This window comes from Cupressus sempervirens, chromosome 7, assembly GCF_028749045.1.
Source record: "Cupressus sempervirens isolate cs-2001-9-10 chromosome 7, ASM2874904v1, whole genome shotgun sequence".
In the NCBI taxonomy this organism is placed as follows: domain Eukaryota; kingdom Viridiplantae; phylum Streptophyta; class Pinopsida; order Cupressales; family Cupressaceae; genus Cupressus; species Cupressus sempervirens.
In genome coordinates, this window is record NC_143124.1 from 502,854,286 (window position 1) to 502,873,640 (window position 19,355).

Here is a 19,355-nt window from a genome sequence, read left to right on the forward strand (position 1 = left end):
TCACTAGTTAGGAATTTAGGAGTAGTACATACACCTTCTAGATCTCTTTCTACTCCCCCTATTGATAGATCAAAACCTAGGGTACCATCTTTTCATCTGAATAGACCATTATTCCACATGGCCCTTCCTAGGACTTAAGTGTTTGCTACCTTTAATGGTGGCAATCCTCTTTTCTTAGCCCAAAAACATGATATCCCAGTATATGCTCTTAAAAGTATACCAAACTTCACTTGTGAAACTTCTTTTTCCCCAATAGAGCACATCCAAGAAATTTTGAACATCTATGATATACATGGTATTATAGAAGATGATGTTTTTGTTAGACTTTTAGTCTCATCATTAAAGGAAAAAGTCTTACAATGGTATAGGGTATTACCACATAATTCTATCACTTGGATGAGTTAGGATCAAGTTTGTGAAAAAATTTTGAAGATAAAAGTGATCACCTATCACTTTTAGAGTAGCTAACTACCATTAAGAAATAACACCATCAATATACAATAGATTTTTATTTATAGATTCCAAAAGACATGGGATAGAATACCTATTGTGGAAAAACCTTCCCCTAGTAATGACTTCTTGCATTACCTAAGAGTTTTCAATAGTGATATTGCTACTACCTTACAAGTCATGGGAGGGGATACTTTACCAACTATATATGAAATTGCCATAAAAGCATAAAATATCTTGATTCAAGGAGGGGAGTTATCTCCAAGGCCTCTAATGCATTTCTTTCCAAATATGCCTACTCGCCAACCTACAATAGCCCCTATTACTACCATATCCATAAGCCAACCTCTTGCTATATTCCCAATAGCCTCTACATCTTTGAGTGGAATAGATTAAATCAAGGCCATGAGGCAAAAAATGATCCAAAATATAGACAAGAGGTTGCAAGATCAAGAGAAGAAGCTACAAGATCAAGTTTCTAACTTAGAAAAGAGACAAGAAGACAACTTCTTAGTCGTGCAAAATATGAGCAATAAGGTGGTGGTATTAGAAAGGAAACAAGCCCAAAATAGTAGGCCTTTCTAGTCTCATTGCCAAAACTCCACATATAGGCCACCAAATCAAGGTTAGGGTTATGTTCCACATAACCAAACTAGACCTATGGGTAATGCCCCTATTGTGAATACAAACACAAATACAAAAAGGGCATTAGTTCCTCAAAACAACCTTGCTCAAGAGAAATATTTTTGTCCTTCTTGTAATTATACATATGGGTATTGTATGTGCCAGAGGATAGAACCATCCCAAGCATTAGTCACACAAGACCAAGCAGTAGGACAAGAGTATAGTGCCAGTCAATCTACTAATGGTTCTCACCTATAGCAACAAGGTGATTGTTCTTTTATGAACCATTAGCTAGAAGAATATTGGAATGCCAACCATGATAACCATGATGTTATAGCTCATATTACTAGAAAATAAAAGAGAGCTATTAAGGATACTATACCTACTCAATCAAATCAAGCCTCAACTTTAGGCACTTCTCCTCATGTTCCAGTTGCAAGTGCACAACCAGAGGTTACTCCCCAATAGAAGAAAAACATAAGCAACAAGAGGTTTGTTGAACCTCAAGCTACTATAATTCAATCATCAACCCCTATAGTTCCCAAGGCTCTAGTCAAGGTAGTTGGAACTCCTCTTAATGTAGTAGATCATATGAAAAAGAATACTATTAATATCTCCTTTTGGGATGTTGCCACTATGCAACCATAGAAGAAACTATTACAACCAGAATTACAGAGCATAGGGGTGGAAACTCACTTTGCCACCTTGGATAATGCAACAAGTTTGGTGAAACCAAAAATAGAAGTACATACAAGTAAGAAAAATAGGCCTCCTCCTTTTTATGTCTCTTTTATTATATGGGACAAACTAGTCCATAATTTCATGATTGATTTAGGAGCTAGTAGTTCTATGATGCCTAAATGTATAGCTGACCTCCTTGACATTTAGTATGAACCAATAGTTAGAGATGTACTTTAGTTGGATGGTATCTCTATTAAAATAGTAGGAATCCTTAAAAATGTAGAAATGACATTACATGCATGATCTGGTTGTACTATTGCCCAAGACATATCAGTAGCTGAGGTTGAGACACATTTTTCCATGTGTCTTTCTAAAGATTTCACTACATAGATAGGTGTTCATATTGCAAAAAAATGGTCCTATATGTTCTTTAGTAAAAGATATAGGACAAGAGATTCTTTAAGGGTAGAACATTTGGCCCTTAATCACATAGAGACCTATGCACCTAGTCTTGTAAAAATGAATTGTACAATTCATGAGATTGATGATAATATTATGACCCATGAACTTGCCACTTCTTTAATAGGAGTGTCTTATTATCTTTTAGATGAATGGGTCACTAAATTTCAATTTGATCCAGCACGAGAAGCTCTAGAGATAGGCCTTGGAACATATTATATATTGGAGGAATGTACTCTTATTCCTAGTCTCATTAAAACAAAAGATGACATTGATGGAATATCGAGCATGTTCTTTGATGGCTCAAGAAACAAGAATGGCTACAAAGCTGGTGTGATGCTTGTCTCCTCTAGTTTGGATAAATTTATAAATTCCAATTTAGCTGCATAAACAACATAGTAGAATATGACGCTTTGATTCAAAGCCTCCAACTTGCACAAAGAAGAGGGATTAAATCCTTAAGGGTCTTTGCAGATGTTGAGCTATTGGTCAACCAAGTAAAGATTCAGAACATCACCAAGAAAAATCTACTAAAATCATAAAAACATAGAGTTTGAGATCTTCTTGAAGGCTTCCAAGCATTCAATATCCAAAGTGTCCCTAGAAGAGAAAACAAACATGTTGATAGACTTGCACCAATAGGTTTTCATTATGATGTACTAGAGCATGTTGAAGACAAAAGAGAGAAACACATCAGACTAGTTGTAAGACCTGTAGTCCCAAATAACCATACTAATTGGTAGGTGTTTGGTTCTAATGTGGAAGTTTTTAAATTTTTACAAAGAGGCATAATTATTTGTTAGGAATCAATCCAAGATACAAAGCCAATATGGTGATCAGATCATGAACCTCAACTCCAACAAGTTTCATAAGGGTCTAATCACCATAGAAAGTATCTTCAATCCTGATGATCAAGCAAGGAGCAAGAGCATGAACCTAGTTACAGATAAGGATGATCACATATAGGTTACCATTGATGATGGAAGGTCCTTAGTTTGGGAAAGGTATGCTCTAAAGATAAACAAGAAAATTTTGTTCACTTATGTCTAGAATTCAATGATGTATTTCCACTGACATATGATGATTCAAAGGGTTTTGACCCAAGTTTATTTCAACATACCATAGATTTAAATAGTGATTAAAAGCATGTTAGATAGAAGCAAAGACTAGTCAACCCTAAGATTGAGCCTATGATGAGAAAGGAGCTATCCAAGCTAATAGAGGATAATATTATTTTTCCTATTAAGCATTCCTCTTGGGTAACCAACCTTGTTCCTATTAGGAATAAGAATGGAGAAATCAGATTATGTGTAGATTTAAGAAACCTAAATAGGGCCTCTCTTAAAGATCACCATCCTCTCCCTTCCATGGAACATATCTTTTCCAAGGTCAATAGCCCTAAAAGATTTTCTTTCCTTGATGAGTTTTTAGGTTACAACCAAGTGTTATTCTAGAAGTCTGTTAGATACAAGACAACCTTCACCACTAAATGGGGCACTTATGCCTATAGAAAAATGCCTTTTGGACTAACCAATGTAGGTGCTACTTTTCCAAAAGAAATGGAGATGGATTTCAAGAGAATGATTGATAAATTTGTGTTGGTCTACCTTGATGACATAATAGTCTACTCAAAAACTGTGGCAGACCACCTTGGTCATCTCACAAAAGTGTTTGTCAAAAGAAAGGAGTATGGTTTCCTTAAATCCAAGCAAGTGTGTGTTTGCCACTAGTGAAGGAAATATTGACATTATGATCAATTTCTCTATTAGTGACTCAACACTTAGTCAAATTCTTACACTACTACTGAGCTCTACAGTTTCTACCAAGCTTATTAGTCAATTTGTAGTGTTTTTTGAACTACACAGAGTTTACCAAGATACAAAGACAAGTTTTCAATGAAAACCAAGCATAGCAAAAGCCACCAAGCTATTCAGTGGAAGTAAAGAAGATTTTAGTGTTAACTGAGCTATGGTATGTTAACTAAGTTATACTACATTTACCAAGGTCATTGTGTTATCATATTAATCTACTATTGACCAGGTCATCCAATGTCAATCGGGTGATTTAGAAGCTGCTAAGTTTCTCAGTATTCAACAAGTCACACAGTGTTGATCAACTTCAAACTACTTGGAAGTGATTAGTATAGACTGAGCTTCAAATTAAACCAAATGCCAAAGATTGTTGACCATTAACGGTGTTTGCCAAGTATCAAAACATCAGCAACTTTGTCTTCAAAACCTCAGTTACAATAGTTGGACTGACTTTGTGAATTATGATGAAATTGGTATTGTAGCTAACTCTAGTAAGTTGTGATTTGGATTGGTATATATCTAATACATTATATCACATCCAAGTATTAATTAAAAATAGAAGAATATGATGAGAAGGACTATGAATTAAAGAAGGCTACAAGAAATATAAGGGACAACAAAGTTTTATCTAACACATTCAGGTGATCATTGCATTTCAAAGGAATCCCAACCAAAAAATTAGAGTTGTAAATTAGAAATTTGCCACTGGTTCATCCTAATAGGTGTATTAGTTAAATCCTCTAACAGGGTAGACTTAACAATGTTTTCTAAATCTCTTAATCAGGTGCATACTTCATTGTATGTTTGTAAATCCTTTAACAAGGTGGACCTCATAGTCCTTATTGCTCCTAATATGGAAGATTACTAGAAGTAGTCAATTGTAAGCCTTAATAGGTTAAATTCATACTACAGTACTAAAGCTTGTGGGTATCATCCCCACCCCAGTTTTACTTTCTAAATGGAAGGTTTTTGGGTTACCATATCTTGTGTCAAAGTGTTATGAATGTTTAATTTCTTTTGTAAACTTATCTTCTACTCATCTGTACAAGTATCTTCATCATACTATACTACTCCCCCATATATGCATCTCATATATACATATATTTGGAGTATAGTATACATTTTCTTCCTTTGTAATATAATATATGTACTTCTCCCCCTTTCTACAATATAGAATATCTTCTCCCTCTTTTGACATAAATGCCAAAGGTGTATAATATCTATATGATAATACCAAAATATGAGAAGAAATCAGAATGTGCCTATAGAATAAGTACCATTTTCTTGTCCCAATTTTCATATAGTACCTTGTTTGAATGTAGTGTAATATAAACATCTATTTATAATTCCATCATGTGATCAATTATGGAGAAGTTGTTGTCATGGATGAGAGTCTCTTCAAGGTCAATGTGTTTCTATAATGCATCCATGTTTGGAAGAATCATGCCCTAGATTTTTGCAAGTGTGGCTTGGATCCTGGCTTCTTCCCTCAATAGTTTTTCCTAAAAAAAAATTAAGTATTTGATCTTTGAGTAGTGTGTAGAACTATGGCTTGGGTCAAGTGACAGCTGGTGTGCACTTGCCTTCATGTTTTCATCTATCTTGAATAGTTTCTCCTTGATTTCCTTTGTAAATATAGATGTGTTACTTAAGTTGATATATAATGAAACAATGTTATTCACAGAGGTTTCTAGAGATTTGAGAAATTGAGGAAACAGACGTAGAAAAAATTTTAGTAGCAATCATGGCCTCATTTCCTCACTCTCCGAGCATAGCCTTAGCGAAATCTATCTCAAAGAAAGCTTTTACCGAGTTGGTTGTAGATGCCACTACTATACCAAGCACCCAACCAAGCTCAGAGTTTATTCAACTAAATGTTACTTGATAGAAGTGCCCAACACCTCATCTGCCAATAAGCTAATCCCTTTATCATTAGGCTTAACTAAGAAACAACAAGGTATTTATTTTGCTAGTGCTATTTCAACTTTTATTGCTAGTCCATCAATTTCCAAATTGTTTATATTCCAAGTATATTCATAGCTAGTACAATGAGAGTTGAGAACTAGTCTCAACCGAGTACTAAAGTCTTAGAGAAGGGTACCCAAATTGTCTCAGTAAGAATTTTTCTTAGGGAAAATTCACCCAAGATCAAGGAACTCAAGCACAAGCACAATAGTAGAACAAAAGAGTATGATTAGAATAACAATAGTTTATTCATTCAATGTCTGAGTACACTAGGACTGCATGTATATAAAGGCCTTTGGAATGCTTCTAGAATCCCTAGAAATAAGCAACATGATAAGTCATACAACCAAACACATTTCCACTAGATATGGGTTATCCTTTATTAAGAACTTGAGTAAGTGCAATGATGTGACAATAAGCGTACAATGGTGTAGCATGCAAAATTATGTTGTAGACACCATGTGCTAAATTAGAGTTTCTTACTCCAGTGTTGTCAACATGACAACTCATAAGAGTACACAAAATCCTAAGTGTCTCACATAAGAAATAATAAAATAATGCATTGACCTAAGTAAACTTAACTAAGTGTAAATAGTGAATATTTATTTACACTAATGTGCCCTCTTAAATGCAACTTAGGGGAATGCACTTAAGCTTACAAAAGCTAGGATGAAATGCAAGATGGGTCCTAGCTACTAAGCCATGTTAGCTACCCATGTACATAATGCAATGCAATCTCTCATAAAGTAGAGAAAGAGGGAAAACTTCATGTGAAAAACTATCCCCCAATAAGAGAGATGAAAAAATGAGATGCATGGATGGATGGAGTAATCAAGACCCCCCCCATTATGGCATACATCAAGTATATAAAATAGAGAAATATGAGAAGAATACAATCTTAAAAGAGGAAAAGGTCCCCCCACAAGAGAGAAGAAGAAGAGAGACAAGGTAGTCCTTCCTCCAAATGTAGAGTGTCAATCAGTGATAGCTGCTTAGATTTAGAAGTTGATCCTGGAATGCTAAATAATGTTCCTTCCCTTTGGAAGAAACAATATTTGAGGTACATAAGAGATTCTTTCCCTATGTGTAGAAAGAATACCAAAAATTAATGATGCCTCCAAAACTTGTTCAACTGTTCCTATGTCGATACTGACTGTTGCCCCTTCCAATGTTGCTGAAAAGAACACTGTCGGATCTAGCAAGGATGGATGTAGAACTTGTCCCAAATAATGTAGTCTCTCCTTGAATGATAAAGAGACCTCCAAAAACTGGTGTACATAAGTAGGCATAATCATATCAAGCTATGAAGATTTATCATGTAGAGAATGGACATTAGGGTTAGATTGAGATCTTGCAAAAATTGAAGAAGGGTCTTCATCATCAAAGAGAAGATGTGTATCATCAATGATTTCTCCCAAATTTTCTATGTATGACTCCACATAGAAATCTAAAATATCTTTAATGTAGTCATCCTCTAATGTTGGAGCTGGAACACTAGGTGTACCCTATTGTGTTGGACCAATCACTATGGCTATATATGCATGTTGAATGTGCTAATGATGTGACCTCTCTCTATATTTGTCAATAGGATCCCACATATCTAAGTCTGTTGAACCACTATCACTGGTGTCACTATTAGTTTCCATAATGTATGAAGTGCAGAAAGGATTAGAGAATAAGTTGGGTGAACTTTCCTCAAAATGAACATTCCTCTCTACAAAAATATCATGTGTCTCAGGATCTATAAATCTATATGTCTTAAAATTGTCTTCATATATAATGAAAGTACAAGGCCTAGATGGTGGTGCCTTGCATCCCCTAGAAGATAGGTTTGCCCATATTGGGCAACTAAAGACTCTAAAGTGTTTCACAACTAGTTTTCTGCCATACCATGCCTCAAAAGGAGTCTTTCCATCTAAGGCATTATGAGGAGACCTATTAAGTATGTGATTGGAACTACTAATAGGTTCGACTTCAAGTGTAGGATCAAGAGACTTGGCTTGTATCATGCAACTTGCCATAGACTTAAGAGTTCATAACTTCAATGTTGCAACATCTATCTTATGCTGACTGAATGCTAGTGGATTCTAAAGATCGATACCCTCAAGTTTACAAAAGTCTTTAAGTCTTGTGTTCACATATCTACTTTCATTATCCATCCAAAGAACTTTGATGGCTTTTTTTAATTGATTTTTAACATGAATCTTGAAGGCTAGAAACTTATCCAACACTTCATTCTTATGATGAAGAAAGTAGATGCATGTGTAGCATGAAAAGTCATCAATGAAAGTTAGTATGTAGTGACCTTGGCTAAATGTTGTCATTGAAAAAAAACCTACTAGTACCATGTAAACCAACTGAAGAACAACTAGTGCTCTCAAAGACTTCCCTTTATCAAACTTCTCCTCTAAATGCATATCCACTAAACATGTTGAACATTCACCCTTAGAAAAGTTGATTATAGGTAGAGCTTTGACCATGTTTTTGGAGAAAATTTGCTAAAGATGGTAGAAGACAAGATGACCATACCACTCATGCCATAATTTGAGTTGTGGATCAGATTGAGTCAACAACGCATGTGAAGGAAACTTAGGCACAAAGTGGGAGAAAGAATACAACCTTGTGTCATGATTAAATTTCCCCATCACAACCAATGAATCATCTCTGAGTATGCACACCATTACTAAATCTAGAAGGAACACAACTTTATTTCCATCTCCAAGGTGAGTAATTTGGTAAATTGAGAGGAGATTAGAGCTTAGGTTAGGAACATAGAGAATGTCTTTGAAATCCCCATTTTCCATCTCCACTTGTCTTTTCCCTTCAACTTCCATTTTTGTATTATCTCTTACAAAGATGTGCATTACCTTGGACTACTTCAATAAAGAAAAGTCTACTTCTGAAGAACACATATGATATGAGGTACCTGAGTCAAGAATCCATTCTGCTAAAGAACTTGAGTTTGCCATATGTTATTGCCCTTCGCCCTTTGAATATGAAGATGAAGATCATTTCTCCTTATAAGCATTAGGCAGTGGAACATTGTGTTTCTTTATGATGTTCATCAACTCATCAATGTTTTTATGATAAAACTCATGTTCATCATGACCCAACTTCTTGCAATAAGCACATTTTTTTCTTCTCCTTATTATTGTCCCCCTTCTTGTTTGAATTTGAGGAAGACTTGCCTTGTTGATTTGATTGTGGTGTTTGAATTTTCTATATCCTCTTGTGAATTATTTTTCCACTTCTTCTTCTCACCCTTTCCTTTAGTTGAAGTTTGAGAACCCTCATTATTGGCCACCAATGCCTTAGACTTGGATGATTTGAGAATCCCCATTGATTGCAACTTCTTTTATTCTTCATCCAACAGTATAACATAGCGATCAAAAGTGACTTCTTGATAGGTAGACCCTAATGTAGTCTTTGAGGTGTTATAAGAAGAAAAAAATGTGTCCAAGTACTTAGATGGCAGCTTATTATGAATTAGATAGATTAACCTATCATCTTTAATAGGAGTCCCACTATCATCAAGCTTTGTTCTTAATTCATTCACCTTTATGATAAAGTCCTATATAGAATCAAATGTCTTAGGATCTAAGGAGATAAGCTCATCTTCAATTTTTTAAACATCCTCCTTAGACACTTTACCATATAGGTTTTTGAGGGTCTCCCAAGCTTCCTTGGATGTATGAGACTTTTGTATCTGATAGACAATCTTGTCTTCAACCCCCAAACAAATATCACATAGGGCTTTCCTATCTACTATTTCACAAGTAGTGATTTCACTTGTTGATACTTGATCACCTATTGGTTTAGGAAGGGTACCATCTACATATTGAGAAACTCCAATATGCATTAAATGACACCACATTTTAATGGACCATGTAGCATAGTTATGAGGTGTTAATTTTGGAGATTCAAAATTTCCCATGATGCAAGAAATGAAACAAAATAGTTGGAAAAGAGGAACATAACACCAAGAAACACCCCTCTTTTCACTCAATCAAGAAAACCCCCGCAAAAAGATTCTTTTGGTACTTTATATGTAGTGCATTTGCAATAGCCACTTGCCAATTTTGGCCTTAGTGGACTTCTAGTTTTTCCTTTTAACAACCTCCTTATGGAGTTCAAAACTAGAACATTGCAATGTATCTCAAATATACAACAATTTTCAAGTTATATCAAAGCATTACAATGTAGAATAGGACCTAATTTTGAAAGTAACACTTTTATCCACACAACCCTATAATTTGATTTCAGATGATGAAAGTAGACAAAAAATAATGCACTTTCAAAAAAAATTGAACCTATTTTCAAGTCTAGATGAATCCGTACAGAGCATTTGAAGTTGCAAATGTAGGATTGGATAGGTATAGTCACCAAAAGATATAATTTCTAGCAAATCCATGCACCAAAACTAGAAACAAGCTACACCACTAAATTTTTTAAGAAATTTTACCCAAAATAAAAAAAATTGCACTTGATTTGGAGTCTGGATGACTAATATATGGCCCCCCAAAGTCAGACTATCAAATCAAAAATCAATCTAGAGAGGGGTTGGATCAGCAAAAGATGAGGTTAAATTTGATGGTCAAATGACCATCACAATAGTTCAAAATTGCCTCTTGATGACGGTCAAATGGCTGTCAAATTTAGGGTCGAAAAATGCTAACATCAATGTACTTGAGTCCATGTGATGATGTGACTCTAATGTAATGATGGTACAACATTGTACAGATTGTGCAGAACCATACGAAAAAACATGTGTCTATCATATGAATGTTGACGTGTCATTTTTGAGTGACAGGTTGGCTAAGCTATCGACTAGTGACATGTCTGGTTAGCAAATGCTAAGGGGGTGGATAACGTGGTAACATGTGTCACTATGTCCGAGCTAGCATTGGTGGCCTGAAAAACTCCACAACTAGAAGGAGTAGTGGTGAACAAAATATACTTCCATAATATGCATTATCTGGATAATAGATGAACAGAGCTAGAATGGTTATAATGCTATCAAAGATGATGCTGGCAGACAACAAAAAGAGTAGGTTAGCAACAATATGATGTGGCCAAAAAGTTTGAAAAACAGCATCGAGTTTTGGAGTTTAATCCCACATTGATGTGGTGGGAACTCTCCAAAGGGAATAAGAACAATATCCCCTAGATGTGGGGTCTTTGGAGCCTTGGACATCGATTAATGCCAGAATGTGGTCTGCTCGCCAAAAATAATGTGTGTCCACTAATTAAAAATGATGCCAAATTTGTGAGATGCTCGGGTGAAAATACTAAAATTGGTTCATTATGTGATATGATCGTTGATATAAAAAATATTAAATGAATATTCTTTGTAGGGGCCAGGGTGTCATTGCCTGGTTCTTGCAAAAATAGTTTCTCTACAAGGCTAACTAGCAAAAAAAAAATTGAAAAATACCAAATTCATAAATAATGTAAAGAATAATAAATTATAGATTTGAGCAATAAATCAGTAGATTGAATAAATGACCATACCTAGGTTGGAAATTAGGGCTTTCAAGTGCTAGTTTGTAAAATTTTTTGCCACAAAATCAACGTTGACCTAGCATAGGCAAATTTATAGAAAATTTTCACCAAATCGATGTTCTAGACACAATGGCAAGGTCCATTTTGGCTCCAGACACTACCAATTTCTATGGATTCTCCAGATATGGTTGATGTATTGAAGCAACAATGATCTTGAATGGCTATGTGAAGAGAATCTCCCTAATCTTTGATACCATGTAAGAATTTGTCTTAGGGAAAATTCACCCAAGATCAAGGAACTCAAGCACAAGCACAACAATAGACCAAAAGAGTATGATCGGAATAACAATATTGTATTCATTTAATGTCAGAGTACACTAGGAGTGCCTGTATATAAAGGCCTTTGGAATTCTTCTAGAATACCTAGGAATCAACAACATGATAAGTCATACAACCAAACACGTGTCCACCAAATATGGGTTATCCTCCATTAAGCATAGGAGTAAGTGTGATGATGAGAGGATAAGCCTATAAAGGTGTAGCACACAAAATTATGTTGTAGACACCATGTGCTAAATTAGTAGTGCAAATAATTGTGTTGTCTACATGACAACTCAATTAATTATGCAAACTCCAGTGTTGTCAACATGACAACTCATAAGAGTACGTAAACTCCTAAGTTTATCACCTAAGAAATAATAAAATAATGCATAATAATAAAATAATGCATTGACATAAGTAAGCTTAACTAAGTATAAATAGTGAATACTTATTTACACTAACAATTTCCACCATTCTAAAAGAAAAGCACAAAGAAAAGGAAGCTATTGATCTAGATGATGATATAGTTATTGTTGAGAGATTGTTGGAAGCATGAATGCTGATGATATTCCTATGGGGGATTATTGTAGATATGTTGCTATGATGATATGTTACATTCATGACTGAGTTTGTCATTGATGTCTACAAAGCTTTTTTCTATGGTATCTAATAGAGGAACAATGCAAAGATCAAGTTGGTATGGATGACTAGTTGAGTATTTTCACTATTCAAACTTATGGGAGATACTTCTAAGTATCTGGTATATGCAGTTAACATTGAATGAAAAAATGATAAGTCTGGAAGAAGTTATGTAAGTTTTGGTGATGTCTATTATGAGATAGATTTTACAGAGGCATGTTATGGTAAACTTATTATATCTCTTAGTAGAATTTTTATTATGAGAATTGAGGTCGAGGATGTGTAGAATACATGCTAATGATGATTTGATCAAGCTTGCTCATCATAATATTATGCATAGGAAAAGATATTCAAGTTGTGAGGTAGAAGATTAATGTTATCACTAAGTGTAACATGTTCTTAATATGGTCCTATAATAATTAATTGAGAAGGTGTAATAACTGATTTAGAGAATTATTTTATGGACTTGATATAAAGGAAGGACATTTTCATTTATCATCTAGTGTGGAATTGAAATTATTAGAAGTGACTGTAAGTAGCAGAGAGAGTAGACTACGAAGTTGAAGAGAGCAGAGCAGAAGTGGAGGAAACTTCATTGCTAAGGTTCCATTGTGGGATTTGAGGTTTTCTATTTGGATCCAAGGTTCGTGACCTAGTCTACAAGGTTTGATGGTGATTGGTTTGGTTGACAAAATGAAGGAAAGAACATAATAGTGGATTACTTGTTTGAGTAGTGAGATCTTGTAATTGAAATTGCATTTTTTGGCAGTGGACTCTTCTTGCATACATTGTACTACAACTCCTAATAGGGTTGGCACAACTCCTAACAAGGTTGGAATCTCCTAACAAGGATTTAAAGTCTCCTAATAGGGACTCTATCTACTAAATGTTATAATAGGCTCCTACCAGGGTCCATCCTCTAACAAGGAATATTTATATTAGTGCATCATCTTGTGGGCATCATTCCCACCAGGGTTTTCCTTTTGATCAAGGGTTTCCCTAGTTAACATATTTGGTGTAACTATTTATGTGCATCTTATTATGGTCATTGTTTACTTTGGTTGAATGGTTAAGCTTGTTTAAAGAAGATAAATGTTTTAATTTTTGGATAATTGATTCCCCCCTCTCTTCTTAGTTATCTTGGTGGACTATTATTTCTAACAATTGGTATTAGAGTGTCAAGTCCTTGAAGATAAAGTTTAACAACTTTGGGAGATCCATGGAAAGCATATTTAGGAAAGATAGTTTGAAGTTGGATGGAAAGGATTATGACAGTCAGCAAGAAAAGATGAAGACACACTTGTTGTGCATGGGTCTAAGATATTAGATCTTGACAAAATCAACAAAGACAATCATTTCTGAAAAAGATTTGAAAAATTGTACCAAGGATGAAACAGATCTTTTTATGTGTGACATGAGAGCTAGAGAAGAACTATTTACTACACTTCCTAAAATTAAATACAATCAAGTAAAATCACTTGTTACTTCACATTTGATTTGGAAAGCTTTGGAAACTTGTTTTGAAGGTGATACACATTCTAAGAAGTTGAGGCTACAAAGTTGGATTTGTGCATTTCAAAATGCTAAAATGATTGAAGATGAATCTGTAAGAACATATGTAGGTAGGATATTAGAAATTACTAAAGGTATTCAATCTAAAGGAGGAAACAAAGAAGATGATGAGGCTATATGGAATATATTGAAGACTTTAATACCACCATTTAAGTTAGCAATTCAAATGATACAATTTTTGATATCTTGTACCAAAGATTTCACAAAGGAGACATTGCCTGGAAGACTTGAAGTAGTTTAGAATGAGCTTAGATAGTCTAGAGAATTGATTAGAACTAAAAGAAATTTTAGTGCCATGAATATTTGACCTAATTTATCAAGAAGCTAAAGTGCTAGAGGAGATTTTTCTAGCAGCAATAGATCTCATCAGGACAAAAAGAATGGAGTATCCCTTCTAGTAAGAATAGAAATTGATGGTAAGAGAATATTCAAATGTTTGATTTGTGATGAATATGGTCATTATGCATCTAAGTGTCCTTAAAGAGAGATAAAGTATACAGGAAATTACAACCCTAGAAGAGATAGAGAGTGTTTGTATTCAAATGAAGAAAATGATTTTGATGAACAAGAAGTAAGTGCTAGTGATAATGAGATAGGATTTGTGGCAATTAAAGAAGAAAGTCTAGAGAAACTAGCTTTGGTGTCACAAGTTGAAAAGAAATCTAATTGGATAATTGATAGTGGTTGCTCACATCATATGACTAGTGATATGAACAAGTTTGTTGACTTCAAAAGTTAGGATGGAGGCATTGTCAGAGTTGGAAACAATGCAACATTCCAAGTTAAAGGAATTCGATCTATAACTCTTGATGGTAAAATTAACATTGAGAATATATTTTTTGTTGATGGTTTGAAGCACAATATTTTGAGTGTTGGACAACTAGTGGATGAAGGTTGTCAGTTGCAGTTCATAGAACATGCATGATCAGAGGCAAATATGGGAAGGTAATTGGAATAGGAACCAGATCTAGAGGTAATGTATTTCAGTTAAATCCTACTAAAATGACATATTTGGTTGCAAAGGTAGATGACAGTTGGTTATGGCATAAGAGATTTTTTCATATAAACTTTGACAGTATTGTGAAGACTAGTAGTATGTTTGAAGTTCATGATTGGCCTAAGATTGTAAAACCTACTAATACAATTTGCAAGGAGTGTGTTTTGGCAAAGCATAATAGAACTTCTTTTCCCAACAAGAAGTTTACTACTATAGAAAAATAAGAGATTTTACACACAGATCTCAGTGGCCCTACGAAGACTGAAGCATTCTATGTTGAAAGGTATTTTATGATTCTAGTTGATAACTATTCTAGAATGATGTGGTTTGCATTTCTTAAAGAGAAATCTGAGGCATTTGATAAGTTCAAGATATTCAAGAATAAAGTTGAGAATGAATCAGGCATGAAGATTAAATGTTTAAGATAAGATAGAGGAGGAGAATTTACTTCAAATGAGTTTAACATGTTTTGTGAAGAAAATGGAGTCAAAAGATAATTATTAGCTCTAAGAACCCCTGAATAGAATGATATAGTAGCAAGAAGAAATAGACCTGTAATAGAAGTAGCAAGACCTATGTTAACTAAGAATGATGTATTAAAAATGTTTTGAAGAGAAGCTGTGAATATAGCAGTCTACAATATGAATAGAGTGCAAGTCAGGAAAGACACAAAAAAGACCCCTTATGCACTATGGTTTGGTCACTCACCTACAGTTAAGTATTTCAAATTTTTTGGAAGTAAGTGTTATATCAAAAGAGATGATGAAATTGGCAAGTTTGATGCTAGAAGTGATGAAGGTATGTTTCTTGGTTATTCATTGAAAAGAAAGGCTTATAGATGCTATAATCTAAGAATGAAGACCATTATGGAGAGTGAAAATGTGAGAATGGATTAGAAATTCAGGATACAAGAGAGAATATTTGATTACAATTCAAATGATTTTGTTGTTACTAAACCAAGTATTCTTTGAGACTAACAATGATTTGAAAAATGAAGGAGATCCAAGGTGGGAACAAAGTTCAAAATCTTCAGTAGAGCCAAGAGTTGAAGTAATAACTCCTACTCTGGGAAAGAATATGATAAAGAATCACCCATCTAAGTAGGTCATCAAAAGTAGAGATAAAGGTGTGATGATAAGAAGTAGAATCAATGAAGAACTATATTTGATATCTCAAGTTAAACCTTAGAATGCAGATGAAGCATGTAAAGATGATCATAGAAAATAAGATATGAAAGAGGAATTAGATCACATAGTAAAGAATGAGACATGGGAATTGGTTCCTATACTAGTAGACAAGAATGCGATAGGAACTAAATTGGTAGTCAGGAACAAGATGAATGAACAAGGAAAAGTTGTAAGGAACAAGGCAAGATTAGTTTGTAAAGGTTACTCACAACAAGAAGGAATAAAATATTGTGAAACCTATGGTCCAATGGCAAGAATAGAAGTAGTAAGGTTATTCTTAGCATATGCAACATATAAGAAATTCAAAGTATATCAGATGGATATCAAGTCAACATTTTTGAATGGAGAACTTGAAGAAGAAGTATACATAGAACAACCTAAAGGTTGTCCTTCGACAGATGGAAAGGACATAATATGCAGATTGAAGAAAACATTGTATGGCTTGAAGCAAGCACCCAAAATCTGGTATGCATGGTTGGATAAGAATTTGACAAAGCTTGAATATAGCAAAGGTATGGTAGATAATAATCTATATTAGAAAGAAATTGATGATGGTTTGATGATTTTGGTAATATTTGTGTATGATATTATATTTGGAGGACATGATGAGGAAAGTGAACAGTTTGCAGAATAAATGAAGAAAGAATTTGAAATGAGTATGATAGGAGAAATGAAATATTTTCTATGATTATAGATTGTATAGAATAAAGAAGGAACCTTTATTTCCTAGACTAAGTATTTGAAGGATTTACTAAAATTTTTTGGTTTGGAAACATGAAAACCTATTGGAGCACCTATGGTAATTGGACACAAGTTATCTACAAAGGATGAGACACCTGTTGACATATCAATCAAGTTTGTTATTAGCGACATAGACTTATTTAGATTTTGTATAGCTACTGATCTCATTGAATAGTTTACAATGTTTTCCATGTAATTCAGTAGCCACCAAGTCTTTTGGACTAATTCCAGTGGTTATTAAGAAAACCTAGTTAGTATGAAGTCCACAAGCATTAACCGAGCATTTTAGTGTATACCAAGTTTATCAGTGGTTACTAAGTATTGTAATATCTACCAAATTTGTAGTTCATTTGATGCAAAGCCAACATTAATTGAGCATTTTAGTATATACCATGTTCGTAATTCATGTGATGCAAAGCCAGTGTTGACTGAGCTACTTTATGCTAGCCAAGTGATTTAGTGTTTGCCAAAATGCACAATATCTAGTGAGTCACCAGTGTAGACTGAGTTCAAGACTACTTGAAAGTGATCAATATGGACTGAGCTTCTACATCTATCTAGTGCATGATGATGTCAAGCATTGATAGTGGGTGCCGTGTATAAGAACCTCACTAAGTCAATCTTTAGAACCCGAGTATCTTCATGTGGGCCAACTTTGTAATATTTGTGTTAACCTGTATCATGGCAAACTTTGTAATTTGTATATTTGAATTGGTATATATATGTAATGTATTGTACCATATCATAGTGAATGAATGAAAGTGTAAGAATGCAAATATGAATGTGAATGTGGATGTGAAAGTTAAGGTTATAAATGCAAGAGAATAAGAGCAAATTGAAAAGGTCATAACAAGGAGTAGCAGAGATATATCTATCACATAAAGGTGATCAGTACACTAAAGAATCTCTATCAAAAAACTTAGTCACAAATTAGAGATTTATTGCTTCATCCTAACAATTGAACTAGACAAAATCCTTTAACAAGGTAGACCTAACAGTCTTTCATAAATCCCTTTATCGAGTGCATACTTCATTGTATGTTTGTAAATCCTCTCACAAGGTGGACCTAGTAGTCCTAATTGCTCCTAATAGGGAAGATCATCAGAAGTGATCAATGTAAGCTTTAATAGGCCAACTTTATGCTGCAATACTAAAGTTTGTGGGTATCATCCCCACCCTAATTTTACTTTCTATTTGGAAGGACTTTGGGTCACCAAATCTTTGTGTTCAAGTGTTATGGATGCTTTCTTGTTTTGAGTTTCTTATACATGCAATTAGATTAGATGTGATGAATCAAGTGCTAATTGGATTATTTGATTAATATTGCTAAACATTTTAGAAGTTACTAATTCACCCCTCCCCTCTTAGTAAGTTAGCATAGTCTTGAATATTCCCAACAATTGGTATCAGAGCTTTGTGGTTCTTAGGAGAAAGTTTAACAACACAAGGATATGGAGATATCCAGACTTGACAAAGCTATTGACAATGAAATGTTGGACCTAGAAATGGCCATTTCCCAACACAAGAAAGCTAAGGAGCAACTTTCTCAATCTCTGAAAAGAAGAAAGGATCTTATAAATCAAATGAATGATCATATTTACATTGAAGAAAGAATTGAAGACTTTCACCCTTCAAGTAGCTTAGATGAAGAAAATGATGCAATCAAGAAACTTCTAGAGAAGAATGGTTCCCTACAAGAAGTAAGAACACTAAAAAGAGAACAAGAAATTCAATCAATAAGGTTATGTGAAGTCTTGGAAAAATGAAACATTATGAAAGAAGAGATAGATGGAAGGAATAATGAAATCTAGAATCAATCCCTTTAGCAAGCAAACCTTATTGATCAACTCTCCAATGCAAATGAGGAAATCATGAGCCTAAGATTTGAAAATGAAAGAATGAAAAATGATCTAAATTTTGAAAGGAAAATCAATGAAAGAATAAAAAATGATTTGAGATCTAAAAGGAAAATCAATGAAAGATTAAGGAATGACCTAAACTTAGAGAAACAAATCAATGAGAGAATGATGATATCTCAAGAAAACATGGATCAACTAAATGAGTAAAACATCTATAGGAAAAAAGGAAAAGTAGGAATTGGATACAAAGAAGAAGGTGAATCCTCCAAACAAGGTGCCCAAAAGAATCAAACACCTACTTGCAATCATTATGGTAAGATAGGTCATACATCAAACAAATGTTGGAGCAACAGAAAAGCAAAATTCAATGGAAAATGCTACAATTGTAATCAGCATGGTCATAGGGCTAATGAATGCAAAGAGAAACCAAGACTTGAAGGCAATTGTCATAAATGTAAGAAACATGGACATAAGGCATTAGAATGAAAAATAAAGACATTAAATCCTACAGAAAAAATATTGAAAGCAATATTTGGTTGGGACTACA